Source organism: Lissotriton vulgaris, chromosome 1_2 (genome assembly GCF_964263255.1).
Source record: "Lissotriton vulgaris chromosome 1_2, aLisVul1.2, whole genome shotgun sequence".
Lineage (NCBI taxonomy): Eukaryota > Metazoa > Chordata > Amphibia > Caudata > Salamandridae > Lissotriton > Lissotriton vulgaris.
The window spans coordinates 284,666,024-284,690,200 of record NC_141686.1 but is presented as its reverse complement, the minus strand read 5'-3'; the positions used below and the strand labels follow the sequence as shown (position 1 = coordinate 284,690,200).

Sequence of the window (24,177 nt, the reverse complement as noted above, 5' to 3'; positions counted from 1 at the left end):
GACCCCTGCAGCCTCAGGACAAAGGACCCCTCTTACCACGACCAGCGGGGGTTAGATTTCCTGACCTCAAAAGACACCCCTGCACCTGGTGCCCCACGGCTCCCTGTGCCCTACTCCTGGGTGCCTACCTATCCTTCAAGATCCTAACTTGCCCCTCGAAGTGTTGGCCGCTCCAGAAGATCCTCCATCCCGTAGCCTGCAGCCTTTGTCCCCTTTTCAAGATCTCCATTGAATAACATTGAGCGCCCGACGGCTCAAAGCACCCTGCACCCAGCCGCCCGAGTGCCTCTGGCAGTGCAACCTTTGTCCTATCTTCTTCCCCATTTGCCCTGACCAAGTGACCAGGGGCCTAGTTCCCACAGCCGCGTGGCTTGCTAGGCAGCAGCCACCAACTGAAGGCCCCCTGCCTCTAATAGGATAACATTGGGCCTAACTACCTCTGCACCCGGCTGCCCCTGTACCGCTGAGGGTGTACCACCTGTACCTATCTGACCCTGGGAGACCCTGTAGTCTATGCCCAGAACATTTTAGCCCAGTACTGAACTGCAAAAGTAACCCTAACTGTACTTATCAGTAACTTGAATTTTCTTCCATAGGAAACCATTGACTGTTTTTCTCTGAAATTTCTTGTCGATTTTTGCAAACTAGAAATATTCCTTAAAAATCGTACCAAATACTAAAATGTAATCACTTACCTGTCTTAGATAGCGGTCCCAGTGCTGAACCTAGGAGTCCAGTATTGGAATACAAAAGTAAAGAGAACCTACTTTACCTGTGACTTGAATTTCCTTCCATAGGATAACATTGCTAGTTTTTCACTGAAAAGTTTCTAAGTCTCAACTTTGAAAATACATTTATATTCTTAAAAATCACAACTGTAACCAATACTCTTTTACTTAACTGTTTACAGCTTAGGTCCCAGGAATTTGAATTTGAATTTGAAGGGATTTGTATAGCGCTCGTACACCAGGCGGTCTCTTGGCGCTCACTGACAATTGCTACTAGGCAGGTCGGAGAGGGGATGAGATGAGTATTTAAGATGGGAAGGCTTGGGTGAAGTGGAAAGTCTTCAAGTCTCTACGGAAGAGGGGGTATTGGGTGCAGGTTCTGAGGTGCAATGGAAGAGAGTTCCAGAAAACTGGACCCGTAGTAGAAAATTTAGAGCCACCCCACTTCTTCCGTTTAAAACGGGGTACCAGGAGAAGATGGTGAGAGGCGGATCGAAGGTCTCGTGCAGGCGTGTAGGATTGAATGGTTGAGTTGATGAAAGAGGGGGCAGATCCTGTCCGGGCTTTAAAGATGGTGCAGCCAAGCTTGAATAAGATTCGTTGTCGGACGGGGAGCCAGTGCAGGGTAAAGAGGAGAGGGGTTGCGTGATGTGACTTAGAAAGGTTGAAAACCAGCCGAGCAGCCTGGTTTTGGACAAGCTGAAGGCGTCTCAAGAGGTAGTTGGGCATGCCGTGGTAAAGGATATTACCATAATCTAGGCGAGATGTTACCATGGCTAACAGAATTAGTTTGAGCGCTTCTGGGGCGAAAAAACGAGAGACTCTGCGGATAGTCCTAAGTGAAAGGAAGGCTGAGGAAACCACAGCAGAAACTTGAGAGTGTAAGGAGAGTTGATTATTGATTTTAAATCCAAGGGTTTTGACAGAGGGAACAGGAGAGGGAGGGGGGCCAAGTGAAGGGGGCCAAAAAGAAGATGTCCAGGGACTGGAGCAACCACCCGTTAGCACCAACTCCGTTTTATCGGGGTTGAGCTTCAAGTGGTTGAAGTTCATCCAGTCCTGGATAAAGGTCATAATGGACTGGACGTTGGACTTAGACTCAGGGGTGGAGGAAAGGGAAAAAATGAGCAGAATCCAGGATCCAGCCCTGTGGTTAGAAAAGTAATCCTTAAAGTAATCAACTGCATTTATGTAGAAAAACCCATTCAGCTCAAAGTTAAATTGTGTTTAGAATTGTGTTGCCTATTGCAACCACTGTAGCTATTGTACATACAAAGTCTATTGCCTTGCTGCAAAGTAATTACCTAAAGTCACTCATATTGAGAAAAGTATATTTTGATACCTGTTGGTTTTAAAATAAAACAATTATATCATTTGATATAAAAACAATTGGCCTATAGTTCAGTTCTTGAGTGTGTGAAACCTTTAGCTGACTGAGTTTGTACAACAAATGCTTTACACTGTCCTCTGATACTGCCTTACTGCTCAACCAAGCTACCATTTTAGAGAATAAGGTCACATCTGATTTTAGCCTCTGTTATACCTCTGGAGACTGGGGACTCTATACACACTGTACCTTACTTTGGTCCAGTATATATAGAGCCACTTTCTTACAGACGGGGATCTCCTAGTATAGCGCTGAGCAAACTAATGAAGGAGTGGTACGATGAGGGCATCACCGTCCAGGACATAAGGCTCTATTATTAGGTGTCACAATTAATGGTGGTGAACAACTGGGTATATCGCTCCCCTATTGATCCTGCCTATTTACTAGACAAATATCAAATGGGCAGAGCGGGGTATTTTGGGGCGTTGTATTTCAAGATTCGCAAGGATGATACTTCAGTCCCACAGCTCATACCATTGGAATTTGGCATCAGGCGAACTCCCGTCTCGGATGGTCAGATGTCCTCACAAAAGCCAAGCCATTAGGGTATACTCAAAAGCTAAGACTTCTGTGTCACTAGTCTGGCTTCGACAGGTGGGATGTCATAGGGATTTCAAATATTGGAGATTTAATCAATAAAGGCTCGATCTTGAAGTTTGAGGACCTGAGAAATACGACATGGCCCCCGGAGAGGTGTTTAGATACATACAAATTAGGCACGCCCTCATCACAGCCATACCTGACATGAACAACATACCAGAGTCATCCCCGTTGGAAGACCGGTTACTGGACGGACCACTACTCACTAAAGCCATATTGCTGACTTATAAAAAAAACTATGCAATAACCTACCTGACGCGTTCCTCAAACTTCGAGAGAAATGGCAGGCAGATATAGGACCCATTGATGATGTGGACTGGCAGTCAGCACTAATGTCCCCTAGTGAAGCAGCCATCACTCTTTGTTTCAGACTAATACAACTCAAAATCTTGCACAGATCATACCTGACCGGAGTTACCCTGGCAAAAATAGGCTCAAGAACAGACCCGCTATGCCTCTGGCTGCCAGCAAGATGCAACCTTTCATTACACAATTTGGGATTGCCTAGCGGTGCGACCAATATGGGAGGGGGCCACGACTAACATCCAAAATGCCTTGGGAAAAGAGATAACCCTTACACCACAACTACGTCTTCTCAATATCTGGGAGGCAACTGATGTCACGGAGGTGGAACAAAAATTGACCACATTGGGCTACACTTTAGTCAAACGTGAGATTGCGAAAGGATGGGGGGCAGCGGGCGAACCTTCTTTCCTGCTGTGGGTGAGAGAGTTTGATAAATGTATGATTGCAGAAAAGGAGGTTTTTAAATCAAGAGGGTGTCCGAAGAAGTGAGACAGAAAATGGGGCAAATGGAATGTACACCGTGGCAACCTGTGTAAATCCCTCTTGGTGGAAATGGAAAGCGCACTGGAGAGAGACAGTTAGACATTCCATGATTGTGACCATGTTACCCTCTATTATGGCGATTAATCATTGTACAAATTCTGAGAATGTTGAATGGAAGATGTATGTGACCTTTGACATTGTGGAATTAATACAAATATTTATTTTTTAAAAGTACCTTGAAAGGAATGGTATTGTGCACAAAACAACCTCTGTTTACCATCCTGCTGGCAACGGAGCAGTAGAACGGTTCAACCATGTCATGAAGGGCATGGTGCAGTTAGCCAACAATAACTGTTTGGCCTGGAAAAACGAATTGTTTAAAATGGTTTGGGCTTACAAAGTAACTCTCAGTGAGAGTACAGCCTCCAGCATTTTTAGGTCGAGCAGACCTACATTCATTGCGTAAGCATTGATGGTGTCTGCTTTAGACCTATTGTCATCCATATTTAGGAATATAGACACAACTCAGACGCGCGCTTTTGCAGTCTCAGTTTTGACCGCGGGAGTGCGAGTCTGAGCCGCGCTTGCGCAGACTAACTCGCATGCATTAACGGCACAGACACAGCCAGCCTCTGCATGCACGCACACACACACACACACAGGCGCGCGCACACATACACACGCTGCCGCCCCCCACCCGACAGCACACACACAGACACGCACGCATACACACGCCGCCGCAGCCCTCTACCCTCCTTTCCCCCCCCCCACACACACGGTGGTTGGGTGTCACGGGCAGCTTCATGGTTAGGGCAGCTAATACTAATTCGGCTACACTAAATCACGCATGCCTGTCTTCCAAAGATTCCGGTACCCGGGACACACGCCTCCGGCCCAAATAGCAGGCCAACCGCTACTGAATCATAGCGGAGTTTCAATACATTTTCTATGCGCGGCAAATGCTGATGCATTCAATATCCGGTCTCTCTCCAGCCTCGTATGTATTAGAGGCGATGAACTTCCAGTTTACATAAAAACAACTAGAATGTAAACTCAACCGGAAGTACGTCTAAAAAAAGGGGGATAGTACTCGCACACTACGTAACCGGAAGTGAGTCAAATTCGGACTACACTCACAATACTGTTTCTTCATATCCAACAAAGAACTAGACCATTAACTATATTAAACGGGAGTATACGTAATCAGGTCGTTCCTACACATCAAGAACTTATTATAGACCTGGTTTTGTTTTACAATCGTGGCAGGATGGTGTGCGCAGCCGGGACAATGGTGTCTTATTAAGCACAATCAGACCCTCCGTTTGCAGTCCTTCGGTGTCCCCAGTTGCTCTGTCATCACTGAACTGCATAGCTCTAATTAGTAATGTATCAACTCCAGTGTTAAATTTTAACTGTTGTAGCGGAATGAACGGCTGAAACACCCATGGCAACATTCCGGCCCGTGGTCTGCAAGTTGCATGCATGTCACAACAGCAAGTGCTCAACCCACTGACCTGTTCCACTAGCTGTCTATGCAAGCTCATCCCAAGCATGCCCTGGTCCAGGACTCGCAGGGACTGAACTCGGCAGATAAGGCTTTCCCTTCCGTCAACAAATGCCCACATTGTCAAATCACTCTTTTTTTGGCGCTGCTCGATAAAAGTGAAACTGATTGGTTTGAGGAGCGGTGAATATTTACTTACTTCTCTGCACTCGGACCGCCGTTTGCTTTTCCTTTTCGCTTGGTGGTGGTGGACTTTCAAAGCTTTACTCGTGAAAGGGCCAGTGTTGTTTAATGAAAAACTATAAGCAGGTCTGCTGGAATTAAGCGCAGGGATGGCTCAAATTATGCAGCAGAGTTGACTAAATAATGTGGTGGGAAAAAGTAAATCACGTGCTGTAATTACCACCCGATTCGTTGATGTTAAAGGTAAGTTACAGCTTATCTTGTGTAATCACCCTTTTCTCGCAGCTCCGCTGATGTATAGTCTTCTTCACAGGTTCCAGCAGCAGTTACCATCAAATTAAGACGCAAACCTTCAGCACAGCACATTAAATAGAGCATGCCACACGCATCTCGCTTCAGACACGCTTACCATCATCACATTTGCAAATCAATGCTATTTTTAAACTTGTAAAGACCCGCAATATAGGTATTTTGTAAGGAATGATCGACTGCATGCATTTGTGTTTGCTGCAGACATTGTTCATTGTAATATCGGAGAAATTAACCTTAAAATCCGGCTCAACTGGTAATAAAACAGGCCCACAAACTCCTTAAACTAGCCCTCGACTGATTTGTCTGACCAGTCTATCGGGCACTGCCTGATTGCACACACTCTCTCTCACACACACACACACACTCTCTCTCTCTCACACACACACAATCTCTCTCACACACACACACACTCTCTCTCACACACACATACACATACACACACACACACTCTCTCACACACACACACTCTCTCACACACACACACACACTCTCTCTCACACACACACACACACACTCTCTCTCACACACACACACACACTCTCTCACACACACACTCTCTCTCACACACACTCTCTCTCACACACACTCTCTCTCACACATACACACTCTCTCTCTATCCCACACTCTCTAACACACACACTCTCACACACACTCTCTCACACACTCTCTCTTTCTCACACACACTCTCTCTCTCTTACACATACACACTCTCTCTCACACACACACTCTCTCTCTCACACACAGTACAGCCTTCTACCGCTACCACTCTACCACTCTCTCCATCAACACGCTACCACTCTATGCGCCACCACTCTATGAGCCATAACCCTATTCACCACTCTAACGCCCACGCTCTAGCGCCCACAGTCTCACACTCTAGCACCACCACTCTACCCGCCCACCACTTTACCCTCCAACTCCACCCTCAAAATCCACCATCCAAGCACTACTACACACTCCAAATACACCCTCCGACTACAATCTCCAACTCCACCATCCAACTACACCCTCCAACTCAACACTCCAAATCCACACTCCAACTCCTTCCTCCAACTACAAATCAACCCTCCAAAAACACCATCCAACTCCACCCTCTAACTCCAACATCCAAATCCACCCGTAAACTACAACTACAACTACAGACTCCAACTCCACCCTCAAAATCCAACTCCACCCTCAAAATCCAACTCCACTCTCAAAATCCAACTCCACCCTCCAACACAACCCCTCAACGCCACATCACCATTCAATGCCACAGCACCACTCAATGCCACATCACCACTCAATGCCACAGCACCACTCAGCGCACAGCATCCCTCAGCACCACTCAACACCACAGCACCACTCAACGCCACAGCAGCACTCAGCGCCACAGAATAACTCAGCGCCACAGAATTACTCAGCATCACTGAATGCCACAGCACCCCACAATGCCACAGCACCCCTCAATGCCACAGCACCACTCAATGCCACAGCACAACTCAATGCCACAGCACCACTCAATGCCACAGCACCACTCAGCACACAGCATCCCTCAATGCCACAGCATCACTCAACGTCACAGCATTACTCAACGCAACATCATTACTCAACGCAACAGCATCACTCAGCACCACTCAATGCCACATCACCACTCAATGCCACAGCACCACTCAGCGCACAGCATCCCTCAGCACCACTCAACACCACAGCACCACTCAACGCCACAGCACCACTCAGCGCCACAGAATAACTCAGCGCCACAGAATTACTCAGCATCACTGAATGCCACAGCACCCCACAATGCCACAGCACCCCTCAACGCCACAGCACCACTCAATGCCACAGCACAACTCAATGCCACAGCACCAATCAATGCCACAGCACCACTCAGCACACAGCATCCCTCAACGCCACAGCATCACTCAACGTCACAGCATTACTCAACGCAACATCATTACTCAACGCCACAGCACCACTCAGCACCACTCAATGCCACATCACCACTCAATGCCACAGCACCACTCAATGCCACAGCACCACTCAGCGCACAGCATCCCTCAGCACCACTCAACACCACAGCACCACTCAACGCCGCAGCACCACTCAGCGCCACAGAATAACTCAGCGCCACAGAATTACTCAGCATCACTGAATGCCACAGCACCCCACAATGCCACAGCACCCCTCAATGCCACAGCACCACTCAATGCCACAGCACAACTCAATGCCACAGCACCACTCAATGCCACAGCACCACTCAGCACACAGCATCCCTCAACGCCACAGCATCACTCAACGTCACAGCATTACTCAACGCAACATCATTACTCAACGCAACAGCATCACTCAATGCCACAGCATCACTCAATGCCACAGCATCAATCAATGCCACAGCATCACTCAACGCCACAGCATCACTCAGCACCACTGAAGGCCACAGCACCACTGAAGGCCACAGCATCACTCAGCACCACTGAACGCCACAGCATCACTCTGTGCAACCATTCAACAACAACTGGTTCTAATATGTTCTCTCAATGTTTCACAATTTATTACAAATGTCACAAAAAAGATGTTAATATTTCACTTCTGTTCTTGGAATTTCATCACAATAAAATACACTGAACATAATCTTTCCAAAAGTTATTTACAAAAGTTTAAGCTATTGACATAAATTACAATAACTTTTATTTAAGTATTAATTATTAAAAAAAATAAAAGCCTTTTTTATTTGTAATATTAATATATCTAAGTCATGTAAATACAACACATATTGCATTAGAAATGCTATAGGTGTCACGTTTGTGAAAGTTAAAACTGTTGGTATTGTAAATGACAAAGCTATTAATTTTGCTATTTTCAAAACCAACACATAAATAAAATATTTGTCATTTACAATACCAATACCTCAAACTTTCCTAATGCGAGACCTATTGCATTGCAAATGCTTGTTGTTTTAATGAGAGGAAGAACTCCTATGTCTGAAGACAATATTGGTTGGCTTGAAACAGCTAAGAAAGCTTTGTGCTTTCATGAAACAGTGAAGGAGAATGTGTTACGCTCACAGAATGTTAGCAAAGAACATCACAACTTTAAACAAGTGTAGACCACTGACCCTCGTAGTGGGCCATGTTCTTATAGTCAAGCGTAGTGGGTTTATTGAGAAAGGACAGAGTCGTTACACCCAGCCTCTATAAGTAAAGAAAGTATTTTACAATTCTACTTTACTAAGTGATATAACATCTGGCATTTCTCTGCACTCACTATGGGTAAGAGAAATCATTTTGAAGTTTTGGACCAAAGGGATGTATGCTTACCCCCAGATCAAGAGGAGAATTTTGTATGTGATAAACAGAGTATGGAGTGGATGTATGAATATGATTTTGACATAGACAAAGGTTGTGGGAATGACCAACTTCCAGATGTTGATGTTGCACAAGTCCAGGGTCAAGAGGTAAACCTACAAGAGAGTACTGCTAACAATGCTACTGATCTAAGGGTGGTACAGGGTCAAGCTCTCACGAGTCAAACTGATATATGTAACACATCTTTGGATCATCAGGCCAGTGAGGAAAACAGTATGACCAGGTCTAGGCGTGTAATAGCTAAACCTAGCTCGTTTAAGGATTTTGAATGCTAATAGTCTCTGCTTTATTCTGAATGCTATTCATCTCTGCATTATTACCCTGAGCAAGTTTATAAATAGTATGCATATTGTTGTTAAGCATTTCCCTCGTTTTCTTTCTCCGCACCCACACTTTTCTTTCTCTTCTTGTTTTTCTGGCTCTCTTCCTTCACCCCTTTTCCGCTTCCCTTAGGAAGGAGATGTGTTGTATTGTAAGTCTCCTTCCAGAAGTTTTGACCCCACTCCTCTAGGCACCCGTACCCTCCTCGCACACCTACCTGTATTGTGACGTATCAGCTGGCATTCTAGAATGCCAGCTGATTGAGTGTCATTTGGAAAAGATCTGTTGGCGAGTTCACACTGCGCTGTCCTCCTGTTTCTGGTGTGCTGTTTCTCAGAGAAGAATAAACCTTCACTTCAAAGACTACGGGCCCGATTCACAGAATGAATTTAAGACTCAATCCTAAACTTACTACTATTTTGGTATTCACAGAATGCACTTACTACTTTTGGCATTCACAGAATGCACTTACTACTTTTGGTATTCACCGAATGCACTTACTACTTTTGGTATTCACAGAATGCACTTACTACTTTTGGTATTCACAGAATGCACTTACTACTTTTGGTATTCACAGAATGCACTTACTACTTTTGGTATTCACAGAAGTTAGGATTTTGTCTTAAGTCTGTCTTAAGTCAGTCTGAAGTTTGTTTTAGGACAAACTTAAGACAAAATCCTAACTTCTGTGAATACCAAAAGTAGTAACTGCATTCTGGGAATTTCAAAAGTAGTAAGTGCATTCTGTGAATGCCAAAAGTAGTAAGTGCATTCTGTGAATACCAAAATGGTAGTAAGTTTAGGATTGAGTCTTAAGTTCCTTCTGTGAATCGGTCCCAGAGTGTGAGTATTTCTTCATAAGAATGGCTAGGGGGTGAATAGCTAGGCGCTGCCGGCTACAATTACGTGGTGGTTAAGTCCGGGCCATATCTGCCACGTGTCGCTCACCTCAGGTGTAGGACGACCAGCTAAACACCGTAGCAGAGTGGTAGCATAGAAGGATTTACATGTTCTTGTCAAATAAAGTTTACTTCCGGCCAAAGCCCCGAAAACCTTATAGTTAAAAATTCAAAGCCATAAGCTAGCAGCACTTCAATCAATCAGCACTTGTAGAGTGAGGCTAATCACTCGTGAGGGCGTCCAGGTGCTGGGTTGCTAGGCTTAGTTGAAAAGCCAGGTCTTGAGTCTCTTCCTGAAGTCTGTGAGCGAGGGTGATGTTCGGAGGGGGAGGGTGTTCCACTACTTGGTGGCGAGGTGGGAGAAGGAGCGGCCTTGACTGTGGCTATGGCGGATGCTCGATCTCAGAGCGAGGGAGGCGGTGGGGTCTGTATGGTTTGTGGAAGTTAAGGCGATAGTTCATGTATGCTGGTCCTTGGTCGTGGAGGGCTTTGTAGATACGGGCCAGTAGTTTGAATTGGAATTTTCTGGAGGGTGAGCCAGTGGAAGTTCCTCAGGTGTTGGCTGATGTGGGTCCGTTTGGTCAGGTTGAGGAACTGTCTGGCCGGTGAGTTCTGTATCCCCTGGAGCCTTCTCATGAGTTTGGTGGTAGTTCCTGCGTACATTGCATTGCAGTAGTCCAGCAGGCTGGTGATCAGGGCTTGCATGACTGTTTTTCTCGTGCTGATACAGAGCTATTTAAAGACTCTTCCGAGCATGCGGAGAGTATGGAATCAACCTTTAAATTGATAATGTTCAAACATATGAATCTGAATGTTAGCATAGTAGCTATAAGGAAAGGAAATGGGAAAAAGATTTGGGATGGGGGCATGAGTTGTATTGTACTAAGAGGGGTCACTCAGTCACTGCCCCCTATCTTCAGAGACTAAATAAGACATGTGTCTAGAGGTTTCTCGTAGAAATCGTGCTAAACACAGGCAGTACCAACTGTGAGGTATTGAGTTTTAGTAGCGCCAGGGCAGATCCTGCTGTTCGCACACCAGTGGTTCTTAATAGGGGTTTGATCATCTAATGATGATGATGTGAAGAAGTGTGGAGTGAAGTACCACAATAACCTGAAGATAAGTTAAGATGGAGCACCTTTTTCACTAAACTGAATTGACTTGTAAAATGATACTTGTATAGCTCACTACTCACCCACAAGGGTCTCAAGGCGCTTGTATGAATACCGCTGTGGAACCCGTCCTGGCTTTTTCTGTGAGGCGTCCACTCCTGGGCACCCCCAGGGTGGAGGCCAGGCATCCTTAGCGTTGTGGGGGCCGTTGTGGAGATTAAGCAAGCTATTGCCCAGAGTTGCAGAGTGGGACTCTATGATTGGAATAGGCACAGAGGCGAGAATTATCAGGCCCGTGGAATTTTTGAGCCAAAGACCCGCCGAGGCGGGGAATTGAACCCTGGTCTCGGGCTAGACCTCTGCATCAGGGTCTGCCGCTCTAACCATTGAGCCAGGCAGACCCAGTCTGTCACGCCCTTCTCTGTACATGGACAGAAGCAGTGGAAGGGGTGAAAGAATCCAGAACCCCACAATGCTACTCTGAATAAGTTGTGTTATATCAACGCATGTACTGGTCAGGAGACTGCGTGTTCTGAGCCACTAGCCTCAGCTAAATGTCCAACCAGCTTGGCCTCCTGCTGGACTACAGATCTCTCCAGCCAGTGGGCAGCCCTTCACATTGGGAGCAGGGAGGTAACTGTGAGGGGACTGAATTTGTTTTTAAAGGGAATGAGAGGGTACAGTAGCTGCAGTGCAGAAGGAGATATTATTATAAACAGGCTTAGGAAAACGTTTATTTTTAAATTTATTTTTATTTATTTATTTAAACTTTTACAGCGCACAGCTACCCACAGTGGGTTTCCCGGCACTAGGGACTGACTGGAGAAGAAGATGTCAGATAGCCAGCATACAGGTACCAACTACTTATGTGAACAACAGCGTTTTCAATGATCTACGAAAGCGAAGAAGACTGGTCTCTAATTTAAGGGCTGTGGGCAGGGCATTCCAATATTTGGGACCAAGATAGGAGAAGGAACGTCCCCCCATCCTTGCCAGCTTAAATCGTGGTATAGAGAAATTACCAATTTCCGAAGATCGTAAGGTACGTTTGGGCCTGTAAGGTTGCACCAGCTTTTGTAAGTATGTAGGTGCAATGCCTTGCTTGATTCTAAACATGTAGCACAATGTCTTAAACTTTATGCGGCTAGAGATCTTCAACCAATGAAAATCATGCAAGGCAGATAATTAAGCATGGGCGAATTTTGCGAATCTGGCGTTCGCGAATTTTGCGAATTTGCGAACTCGCAATCCGCAAAATCCGCGAATTCTCGCAAATTTTTTTTTTTTGTGTTCGCAAGGATTTCTGCCAGTTCGCAAGGATTTCTGACAGTTCGCGAGGGTTTTGTAACAGTTCGCAATCGCGAACTTACATGTCGGCTCGCAACGGTCACGATTATGTTGTTTCTACGTCTGGTTCATCATCATAGGTTCCCAGCACCCTCTGTTTCACCCCTGCCACCCTCTGTTTTACCCATGCCACCCTCTGGTACATCAATGCCTTATGCCACCCTCTGGTTCATCATCACTGTAGATTATGAGGGGAAAAAGCAAGCACACCTGCCTGCTTCAACTGACATGAATTAATTTGGGGTTGATTTATTAATGTGTCACTGTTTTAAAATTCCAGTCTGGCACCTGCATCCTTATCTGTAATTTGCTTTCTGTTGCAGTGCAATTTTTTTTCCAGGACCTTTGTGGCCTACTTGTAGCTATTCTATGAGCCTGCTGTGAGGGTCAGATCAGGGTCATACAATTGTTGCAACTAGCAACTGAACAATTGTTGCAACTAGCAACTGAACTTTGGAGGGGCCCTTGTCAGGAAGCACTACAGGGAACGGTTACTAATGATGAGTTTGAACTTTTGAACCTGCTTTCACTTTTGCAAAACTCGTTTTTCTGCAGAGCAGCATTACAGCAACTTTAATGCCCCACCAAGCTTATATGAGAAAGTTGATTTCTAATCCAAAAGTTATCCAAAGAAAATCAAAAGGCCTCAAATCTAAAAAAGTGCAGGCAAATGTCAACCTGAGGAGTTATTCTGATAAAAATAATCATTTTCAGAAGGTCTATGCTGCTTGCTAGTAGATTTCTTGTGCGGAATTGCAATTTTTGTAATTTCGCGAGTGCGAGATTGTTGCTGCCCGCCGCACCTACATGTTCGCAATTGCGAACTTACACCGCAAAGAAAAAAAATCCGCTGCGTGCGAATTTGCGGATTTTGCGGGAAATTCGCGAATCTCGCGGATTGCGAATTTACCGAAAATCCGCGAGCGAAACGGATTTTCCGCCCATGCTTACAGATAATGCCGAAGTTCTTCTAGGAAAATTCTTCAAAAGTCGCGCGGCTGCATTTTGTACAACCTGCAATACTTTAACAGTGGCTACATCAGCGCCCAAATATAGTATATTGCCATAGTCCAGGCGAGATGTTATCAATGCCTGGACAAACGTTCTACGGGAGGGAATGGGAAGCATCCATAAGATCTTTTGTAGCCACCTAAGAGTAGAAAAACAGGTTGCTGCGACCTTAGTGGCCTGCTGCTTCATTGTTAACTTGTCGTCAATTTGGACGCCCAAGTTACGTACAGCATGTGTGGGTACAGGAAGTGAACCCATCTCATTTGGCCAATGCTGAGGGCCCCAGAGGTTCTTATTTTTTCCCAGAATGACCACCTCTGTCTTCTCCCCATTCAGTTTGAGACAGTTCCTCTGCAGCCAGTCAGCCACAAGAGCGAGGCCCGACTTTAGTGCAGAGGGGTTATTCTCGTCTCGCCCTGATAGGGAGAAGACGATCTGGGTGTCATCCGCGTAAGAGAACAGAGTCAGCCCCACCTGCTCTACGATGTTAGCCAAGGGTTTTACATAAAGATTGAGCAATAGGGGGCTGTGTATTGACCCTTGGGGGACACCCCGCGCTGATGGACAGACCGCTGATGCTGCCTTAGGGGAGAACACTTGAAAGGTTCGCTCACCAAGAAAGGAGGCCACCCAGGCAAAGGCCATACCAGTCACACCAAGAGACCGCAGAGAGTCGAGAAGGATGGAGTGTGACACGGTGTCGAAAGCTGCGCTCAAATCCAACATAGTTTCACCCTGATCGACACCGTGTCGGAGACTCTCTGTCACCCCAAGAAGGGCTGTCTCGGTCGAGTGGCGAGACCGGAAACCCGACTGGGATGAATGTTCAGTAATGCCCTTTATGCTGTTCAGTGTTGTTGGTGTGCTTGCAAAAGTAACTTTTTCATTCAGTGTCAACAATAGTAGAACTCTTATGAAGCTTTAAAAGTAATGATATCAGTCGATCATGTGATATCTCAGGTAGAGTGAAATGGAAGGTATTTTCTTTTATTCTTGAAGCTACCAGAGTGGATGCAGAACTGGCCTGTGTTTTCTGCAGCGCAACCTTACAATGTGACAGACGAGAGAAGTCGTTTAGATATGAGGTGTGAAGCCTTTACATACCAGGTAAGTAAAATATTGAATTAAAATACATGTTTATTTTGTCTGGTTTACAAGCTACTCTCAGGAAAAACGCAATGTCAGATTTGGATTCAAGAGTCTGAGGAGCAGTGTCAATTCCACATTTGATGTGGATGCATTTGAGGGTGCCACAGACTCAATACCCCTGAAAGGTTTGAGGCAAATATTCTTGGGAACTCATGTTGAGAGGCTCCGTCTACATCAAAGACTCATTTCCAGATTGCTTTGTCTAACATGGACAGAAATAGACTCTAAAACACGCTAACATGAGATAGTGTTTAGAAAACGAGCACAAAGCAAAGAGTAGAGTATGTAACAAAGACTTTGCAATTGCCTATGGAGGAGAGGGAGATATGTGTACATATGAATCAGAGTTTCAGTGTAACAAAATGTACCTGTGTGGGGCACGACAGAAAACAATGCAATCCTATCCACTACCAGCGGGAGACAGCCAAAGTGAGCTATGGCTTGCTTAATATTTAAGCTTTTTCACTTCGGATATATTGACTGCTGTGTCCCCAGGTAGTTCTCACCTTTCATTTGAGAAATGCTAACTACATTAGAACTTTGTTTACACGAGCTGTCTGAGTTTTTCAATCGAAACGGATTTATAAAGCGCTACTTATCACCCGTGAGGGTATTCAGGCGCCGGTAGGGAGGGGCGGGGGGGGGGAATGGTGCTGCAGCTCCTGGCTATGTGTTCAATGACCAGGTTTTCAGTTTCTTCCTGAACTGCTGGGGGGTTGGGGCTGTACAGAGGTAGTGGTCGTTCCAGTGTTTAGCAGTCAAGTTGGAAGGCGCAGCCGCCACTTCTGAGGATGCGCGGAGTGTGGGCAAGATAGAGGGACACCGAGCGTAGTTGTCTGGTGGGTTGGAGGAAGTTTACTCTGTGGTTGAGGTAGGTTGGACCGGTGTTGTGGAAGGCTTAGTAGTTGTCAGTGAGGAGCTTGAACTGCCATAACATGCCAAAGAGATGGCATTCACCAGTTTTCTCATTGTGAGCTTGCTGTTCAGTATGATGCCTAGGCTTTTTGCGTGTTCTGTGGGTGTGAGGGGGACAAGTTTGGCTTGCCACCAGGTGTCATTCCAGGGGGAAGTGGTGTCTCTGAAGATGAGTACCTTGATTTTGTCTGTGTTAAGTTTCAGGCACTTGTTCTGCATCCAACTGGCGATGTTGATCATGCAACAGTGGAAGTTAGTTTTTGTTGTTGGAGGGGTCTGATGAGAAGAACAGGGTGAGTTGTGTGTCATCTGCGTAGTATGTGATGTTCATGTTGTGAGATCTGACCAGGGCGGCTAGTGGGGGCCATATAGGTGTTGAAGAGAGTTGGGCTTAGGTATGATCCCTGAGGGATGCCGCAGATGATGACCTTGGGAGCCCAGGAGTATGGCGGGAGGCAGATGCTCTGGGTTCTTCCTGTGAGAAAGGAAGCCGTCCACTTTAGGGCTTTCTCTTGGATACCCACTTGGTGGAAACTGTGCAGGAGGGTGCAGTGAGATATGGTGTTGAATGCTGGAGAGAGGTCGGGGAGGATAAGAGCAGCTTCCTCTTCCTTGTCTATGAGGGATCTTATGTACTCAGTGCCTGGTATGAGGGCTGTTTCCGTGCTGTGGTTAGCGCAGAATCCTGATTGAGATGGGTCCAAGAGTTTGTTGGTTTCCAGATGGTTGGTAAGTTGGATGTTTATTGCTTTTTCCAGGAGTTTGGCTGGAAAGGGGGGTAAGGAGATTGGTTGGGAGTTATTGAGGTCTTCAGGGTCTGCAGAGGTCATTCTTAAGGAGGGGTTTGACCTCCGCGTGCTTCCAGGCTGATAGAAAGTATGCTGACGAGACGGGGCTGAGGATGGTGGTGAGTTGATTCCTTTATCGTACATTTGGTGGGGGCGGGGCTCTCAGGGTGCGCCTGAGTGTATAGAGCTCATGGTGGTGGCCTGTGTTGTGAGGTATCCCATGTCATGATAGTTGCTATGTTATGGTCTTTTTAGTGGGGAGGGTGTTGATGCTATCAAGGGGCAGTTGGGGGGTAAAAGTGTTCATAGATGGTAGCAATTGTATTGTGAAAAAAAACTGTGAGGAACTCCTAGAGATCCTGGGAGGGGGTGATGGGTTCTCTGTAGCTGTAGGGCTGAAGAACTCCTTGACGATGCAGAAGAGTTCCTTTCTGCTGTTGGAGGCAGCTTTGAGGTGGATGTCGATGGTGTCTTTCTTGGTGTCTTTTAGTTGTGTGTGGTAATTGCGTAGTGTCAGTTTGAATCTCTCTTTGTTAGAGGGGGTCTTGCTGGCATGCCAGATCCTTTTTAATTTCTTGCAGTTCCGTTTAGTGTTTAGAAGTTCTTCTGTGAACCAGTAAGCATGGTGGTGGGGTCTGTTATGTTTGGAGGGTTTGAGTGGTGCAACTTTGTTGGCACAGTTGGTGTTGAAGTTTTCAGTGGCCTCCTCATGGTTGGGGGAGTAGTGTGGCGGTAATGTGTTGAGGGTGTGAGTCCAGAAGTCCTCTGTTACGTTCTTCCAGCTCCTGTAGGGGAAGCTGGAGGTTGTTTTTAGGAGGGCTGGTCGTGGAGGAGATATGCAAGTGTACTAGTGAGTGGTTGGATCAAGTGACTATGCTGGCATGGCAGTACCTGATTCTTTTGCTAATGGAAAAAATGGGTCCTAGTGTGTGTCCGGGAATGTGTGTCAGTTTGGTGACAAGCTGGGAGAGTCTGAGGTTGTCCATGATTTCGAGGAGGTTAAATGAGTTGGCGTCAGTGGGATCTATCAGGTGGAATTTGAAGTCTTTGGAGTGGATGGCCGAGGAGGTGATGAAGTCTGAGAAAGCCTTACAGAAGGCTGGGCATGGACTGGGAGGTCTGTAGGTGAGGGTGTCTCTGAGAGTAGTTTTGCGATTGGTGTTGATCTGGAAATGTAGGTGTTCCACGATGGGGTGGGAGAGTCCAAGGTGGCGGTGCAGTTGATGCACTCTTTGCCGATGATGGCTATTCCAACATCCTGCTTTTTGGTGCGGTCGCAATTGTTTATCTTGTATCTGTGGGGTATGGTGCAGGCGATGATGGGAGCTGATGCAGAGTGGGGCCAAGTCTTGGTGAGAGAGATGTTGTCCGATGTAAGAGGAGATGGTGTCCCATATTCCGCTGGCATGTTTATGGAGTGAGTGGGTGTTGATTAGTGGGCAGTGGAGTTGGTTCACGTAGATGATGTTTTTAGAGTAATTTGGGGGAGAGTTCTTTGTTGCAGTGGAGCAGGCAGTGTCGGCACACGAACAGTCCTACCATGTCTCGTGGGAATGCGCGGTAGCAGTTGTTGCGTGGCCCTGGGTTGAAGGATCCAAGCTCGTTGCCTGAGTACCTGTGGAGGGGAGAAGAAACAGATGTCCGGGCGCGGTGCGCAGTCCGGGTGCCTACTGGTTTGGCTCGCTGCAGCCTCCATTAAGCAGGTTACCTAAGAAGGGGGCAGAGCGCTGGGCCGGGTGACTGGGAGGCAGGAAGGCCAAGGGGGATCTGGAAGCGAAGAGTGGAGGTGAAAGAGCGAGCGTGAGTAAAGAGAGAATACGGGGGATTCTGAAAGAAAAACGGGGACACTTAATGGGGCATCTGAAAAAAGACCCAGTGAGAATAAAGGGGACACTGAAAGAAAAACAGCAAGAGTTAAGGGGGAATCAGAAAAAAACCCAGCAAGAATTACGGGGTAACCTGAAAGAGAAACACGAGAATTAAGGAGGAATCTGGAAGAAACAATGAGAATTGGGGGGAATTTGATAGAAAAACAGCAAGAGTGAAGGTGGAATCTGAGAAAAAAACATAGAGAAGGGGGAATCTGAAAGAAAAACAGTGAGAATTAAGGGGGAATCTGCAAAGCAAGAGTGGGAATTAGGAAGGAAAACTGAGGCAATACTATCGTACAAGGGGGAGCAAACGGCACGAGGAAGCACGCGGGAGCTGGCACAGGGATAGTTTTAACTAACTAGTTAGATATGGTCTTGTTTGGTAGTTTGCTCTCTTTCCCTAGCTATCACTATTCCTCTGCACTCCGAGCCGTGAGATTCCAATGTAGCATTATTGTGCATAGCTTCTTTGGCTTTTCTTATGTGCTGGGGGGCAGATTTACAACTTCTGGCGCATCTCTGCAAATCAGCAGGGATGCGCCAGAACAGATGCGTCACGCAATCCCCCCCTTGCGCCACCATGGATGCATCACATTTACAATGCGGCGGTCCATGGTGCAAGGAGGGGCAGATGCGTGATGCATCTTGTGGTTTACGGGCGGCGCATTGCTGGAGTCGTGTCGCAAGCGCAACGCAACTCTTGCAATGCACAGGGGCCGCCCACACTTAACGTGGTGCATCACTCCTTACGCCTGCTTCAAGCAGGCGTAATGATTTGACTCAGCAGCGCTGTAAACCTGACTCAGTGAAATCTTGTAGATTTCAATGCGTCATTTTTATGTGGTTTTCCTGCGAGGGAACGCCTACCATGCGACAGAACGCCCACATGACACCTGACGCAGGTTCAGGTTCTGGCTAAAATTGGGTTGGCACTCTCTGGTACTTACTTGGGTCTGAATTGAGGGTCCCTGGAAAATAATCACAGTTGATTTTTCAATTATGCTGCAATTATTTTCTAGATATGGAGACTTTTAATGTTTAGTATATTAACATGTATGTTTTCTTTTTAAACTTCGGTCACAACAGCAGAGGTAAGATGCTATTAAACATCACATCTAAGGTTCTTGGGACTGTGGGCTAAAGCTATTTAAAGCCTTTTACCCCACTTATAAATTGAAATGCATGCTTTGGGCGGATGTTTGATGGCATCATGCAATGCAAAAAATGTACTTGCACCTCTGTCCTCACAGCAAGCAGAGGAAAACCTGCAACAGACTTAATTGTTGGTTGGTAGAGATACACTCACCAAGTGAAACATTGACAGATCTTTTTTTATTTTAACTACTTCCATTTCACTTCTGGTCTAACCTACACTTTGGTAGATGTCTATTGTGATATTGCAAAGGCGACTGCTGCAAATACAGAGGAGATTTTAACACAATTATTGTAACATGGCTGACACAGACCAATGATTGGGAAAATACAATTCAACGGGTGGATGCATCACCTAACACTATAAAACTGTATACAAATTGCAACCATGCGCAGGCAGTGCCTCCTGCAAACAAGGGGCAGAACGATTATCCTGCTCATTGGGATAAGTCAATTTATTGCCCGTTTATTAAAACCTTAAACCGGCATGATGGTTAAAAATATTCAAAGAGAACGTTTGATGGACAGAATGCAGAACAAAGTCATACATTCACCCTAGTACAGAGATCAGGGCCTAAATCCATTGTAATTTTACTCACCATGCCATTCCAGTTTGACCTGGGAGAACCTGGCTTGGCAGTTCGGTATGGACTGTTCCCATGAGGCTCAGGGTCAAGAGTGATTTGCATATGGCTGGGTCCAAACTGGGGTGGCACGGGGAGCAAAAGAACGATAGATTTAACCCATATCATTTGACTGGGGGTGAATGTTTGATTTGCTCTGCGTGTCTGTGTGTCTTTTTCTTAAAAATATTCAGCTTACAAAGGTAAAACATTCCATTATGAGGTCAAACAGCTCTATGCTCAGCACAAAAATAAATAAAATTAGGATATTGTGAAGACAGAACAATAAAAAGTACCAAGGAGCATATTAAAAAGGCGGCGCTATAAAATTATCACCACTATTGTGGCCGTTTTTGACCGAAAAGCGGCGATAATAATAGCGCCTTATCAGCAAAGACACGCTATTGCGTGTTTTGCTAACTTAGCGCCCGTTTCCAGCACGCCTAACTTTGCATCGCTAATGAGATGCCAAGTAGGCGTGGCTGTGAAACCAACCAGGGAAAATATTGCGAAGGCAGCTTCGCGATATTAACAAGGAAGTGTAGCGATTATTTAAATCGCGTTAAGTATGCCTTAACGCAGGAATTTAACGTCTTAACAAAAATATTGTTACACATTTAACCCTATCCTGGAACCAAACCCAGTCGCTGAACCTAACCCTATCCCTGGGCCTGAACCTTTTCCCAGCCCTGAATAGATCCCTAGCCATCAACAACTATAACCGTCAACCTAACCCTAGTCCTGAAACTAACCCTAGTCCTGAAGCTAACCCTAGTCCTGAAACTAACCCTACCTGTGAACCCAACCCTAGTCTTGAACCTGCCAAGCTTCCCAGGTTCCTGCATGACTAGTTAGGCCATTGCCTTTTTTTTCCTAAGAACTCTGGAACTTGTAGTCTTATTTATCCCTGTATAGAAAACCATGACAGCAAACGCCAGAATTCTAAGAACAAAACTAGGTCTGGAGTAACTAGTTACACATGGACCTGGAAACTTGTCAGGAAAATAATGTTCCCCCTGAGGGATATTATCCAAATAAAAACAAGAAGGACTAACACTGACCTCCTGATTTCTGGCTCAGATGTAGAAGTGCTTTGCAGGAGCCAGTCAAGCCTATGTGTGTAGGGTGGGGGCAGTTGGCTTTCCTTCCAGAAGGTAATGCTGCAGGAAAAATGTGCACACTGCCCTGCGCATGGCACGTTTCGGTGGTCTAAAACACATAATGGCATAATGGGGGAGAGAGCGGTGGGGATATATATAGAAGAGGGAATGAGAAGAAGGGAGTTTGGTTCAGGAAGATGGGAGCAGTGTCACTGTAGCATACAGTGTTTACTTGCAATATGTGACAAAAAAGTACCCCTGCTGTGCATTGTAAGAATATAACAAATCACTGAGGAGTGCCTTGACCATATAGAGGAACGAGGCCAAACGCCTTCCCACAAACCATTTATATCCTTGGCACGTTGCTCTTTGTTATGAAAAAGATGAGATGTTTGAAGACATGAATAGTAAAACAATATTTAGTGCAAAATGAAACACACTAAAGAACATTTAGACATGTGTTGCAAAAAGATATTAGAATCCATTTAGTACAAGTGAGATTTTACAAAACGCTGTAGCTCAGAATGCGTAGAAACATGCATATTCTGTTTTCCCTATATTTACCTTAAGTGTTGAAAACATAAACATATTGCCATAAATATCTCCTTTCTGCTTATCACTGTTCATCTAGAAAAATAGAGCAGAAGAAAAAACAGTCATGTTTCGTTTCTGTTTTTTAAAACTGCAGCTTTAATTATACTCTGATCTGCCTTTGCCTTTGGCTGCTGGCTCTTGTAGCAGGCATTGTGACGTCAGAACTTGACTGTAATGAGTTATTACAGTTGAGCAGCTATGTCATTTCTTTCTTACAGGCGGCTGGGGTCTTCTTAGTTTGCTGTTATAAGGTAATCAGAGATTGGGGTTTATACAAGGATTGCAGGCTCTCAATTGCAGGCTCCTGTGTATTGCATGAATATAATGTATACATATTGCTTATCTCTAGTGTCCCACCTGTTGCTAAACACTCACTTTATTTGTCTGTACAATCGGTATAAGCTACTTCAATTAATGTGCTTATTGTAGATACATGTAATCAACCTATTGTGAGAAAGTGCCCTCTTTCTTGCATGGTATGCCCCCACTTTTTGCTGAATTGCAGACGTTCTTTGACTGAGAGTGCCCTGGGCTACTGCTAATCAGCCTGTGTTCCTTCCCTAAAATTGCATTGAAGCCTAAACCCAATTGACATCTCTGGACACATGTCAGCCCCTGGTATATAGTAACACCGGTACCCAGGGCACTGTGACCAAAGAAGGCCTCTAAGGGCTGCAGCACTTATTGTGCCACCCTTAGAGGTCCTGTACCCTGAAACACACATACTGCCTTTGAAGGCTGCGTATCCTGGTGCAGAAGAAAGTGAAGAGTCGACATAGCACATATCCCTGTGTGCCATTCCCACAAACCACTACCTTGGCATGGATCAGTCACACCTCTAGCTGGGTGCCCTATGCCAGTGATGAGGATACAGGTGTATTAACCCAGTACTCCTACAGTGCCCAAGGCCATTCCTGGGCACTGTAAGTGCAGTGCTGCCATTAAGAGTATATGGTGCTAGGAGTTTGTCATTATGAACTCAACAGCACCATAATGGCTACACTGAAAACTGGGAAGTTTGGTATCAAACTGCTCAGCACATTAAACCCACACTGATGCCATTGTGGGATTTAACGTAAAATGCATGACAGAGGGCATATTAGAGATGCCCCCTGAAACTTGGGCAACTTCTAGTGACCTGACTGAGTGGCTGCTTAGGCTGCCACCAACAGACATGTTTCTGGACCCCTCCGTCGAGAGCTTGCTGCTCTTGGGGGCCGGAAACAATGCAGATCCTGGGACGAGGTGCCAAGCCTCCTCCCCCAGGAAGGGCAGAGTTCACGAAAGGGAAAGCTTCAAAGGCATGCCGCCTTTGCGACCCTCCCCAGACCATTTGCTGCTTTCAACAACTAGTCCCCACTGGTTCTACCCCCCACTTTGGGCGGGAGAGCCAGCGGGAAAAACAAGTGAGGGAAAGAGGTGTGCCCACCTCTGCCAACTCCACCCCTCAGGTAGGGGAGGTGAGGTGAAGCACAGCTCTGAGTCCCCACCATCTTGAGGGTGGAGGGACCCAACCCACCAGGGACAGGCTCCTGCCCCCTCCCACTGGAGGGTGGCATGGTAGGGGATGTACCCACCCCAGGGAAGGGACCCATTGGTCCCTGCCCTTACCTACCTGTAACACCCCTAAATCTAGTATTTAGGGGCACCCTGAACCTTGCTTCCTTAGATCCAACCTGACAACAAGAAGAAAAGAAGAAGGACCGAACAGCCTTGCAGCCAGCTAACAAGAGGAAGACGCCCTCTGACTTGGCCCCAGCCCTACCGGCCTGTCTCCCCTTGAACCTGCTCCTGCAAAATCTCTGTCTGTCCTGCAACCAGCAACCTCAAAAATCCCAGAGGACGTGCATGCTTTCACTTCCAAAGACTGCTTCTCCTGTGAACACCGGATTTGTTGAACTGCAACATCTGGCATCAGCCAGAGACCGCAAATCCAGCCCACTCTGCACCCGCCGAACCCGGCCCGAGCTCAAGTGGAAAAACACCACGAGGAGGTCACCCCAGCGATCCTGACCCGAGATCCGGCGATCCCTGACCTGCCTCAAGCCTCCAGCCGACGCCTGCAGCCTAAATCCAGAAGGCCCCCCTAACCGCTAACAGGAGCTGGTAAGAAGATCTGACCCCAAAAGGCACCCCTGTACCCGACGCCCCACAGCAATGAGTGCCCAGACCGACGGTGCCTAACCAACCCTTAACTTCCCAACTTACCTCTCCAAGTGGTGGTCGCACCCAAAAGTCCTTTGTCTCCCTGCCTGCAGTGATTTTGCAAACCGGAGGTTCTCCATAGAAAACAACAGGGCGCCCGACGTCGAAACAGCACTCTGCACCCAGCCGCCCCAGTGCTGCTGAGGGTGCACCTTTTGTGCTACTTTGATTCCCCATTTGCCCGGACCTTAACCGTAGGAGATTTGCTCCCACAACCCAGTGGCCTGCTTGCCAGCAGCC

At 46.4% G+C, this 24,177-nt stretch overlaps 1 long non-coding RNA gene across 1 annotated transcript in view; it reads left to right on the top strand.

Moving 5' to 3' along the window:
• The window catches only part of LOC147736504 (uncharacterized), a 171,038-nt gene that overhangs the window by 67,678 nt on the left and 79,183 nt on the right, over positions 1 to 24,177 (top strand). Inside the window, exon 2 of the long non-coding RNA XR_015307620.1 lies at positions 14,540 to 14,647. This is a non-coding gene — a long non-coding RNA (uncharacterized LOC147736504). The remainder of the gene's footprint in view (positions 1 to 14,539; positions 14,648 to 24,177) is intronic.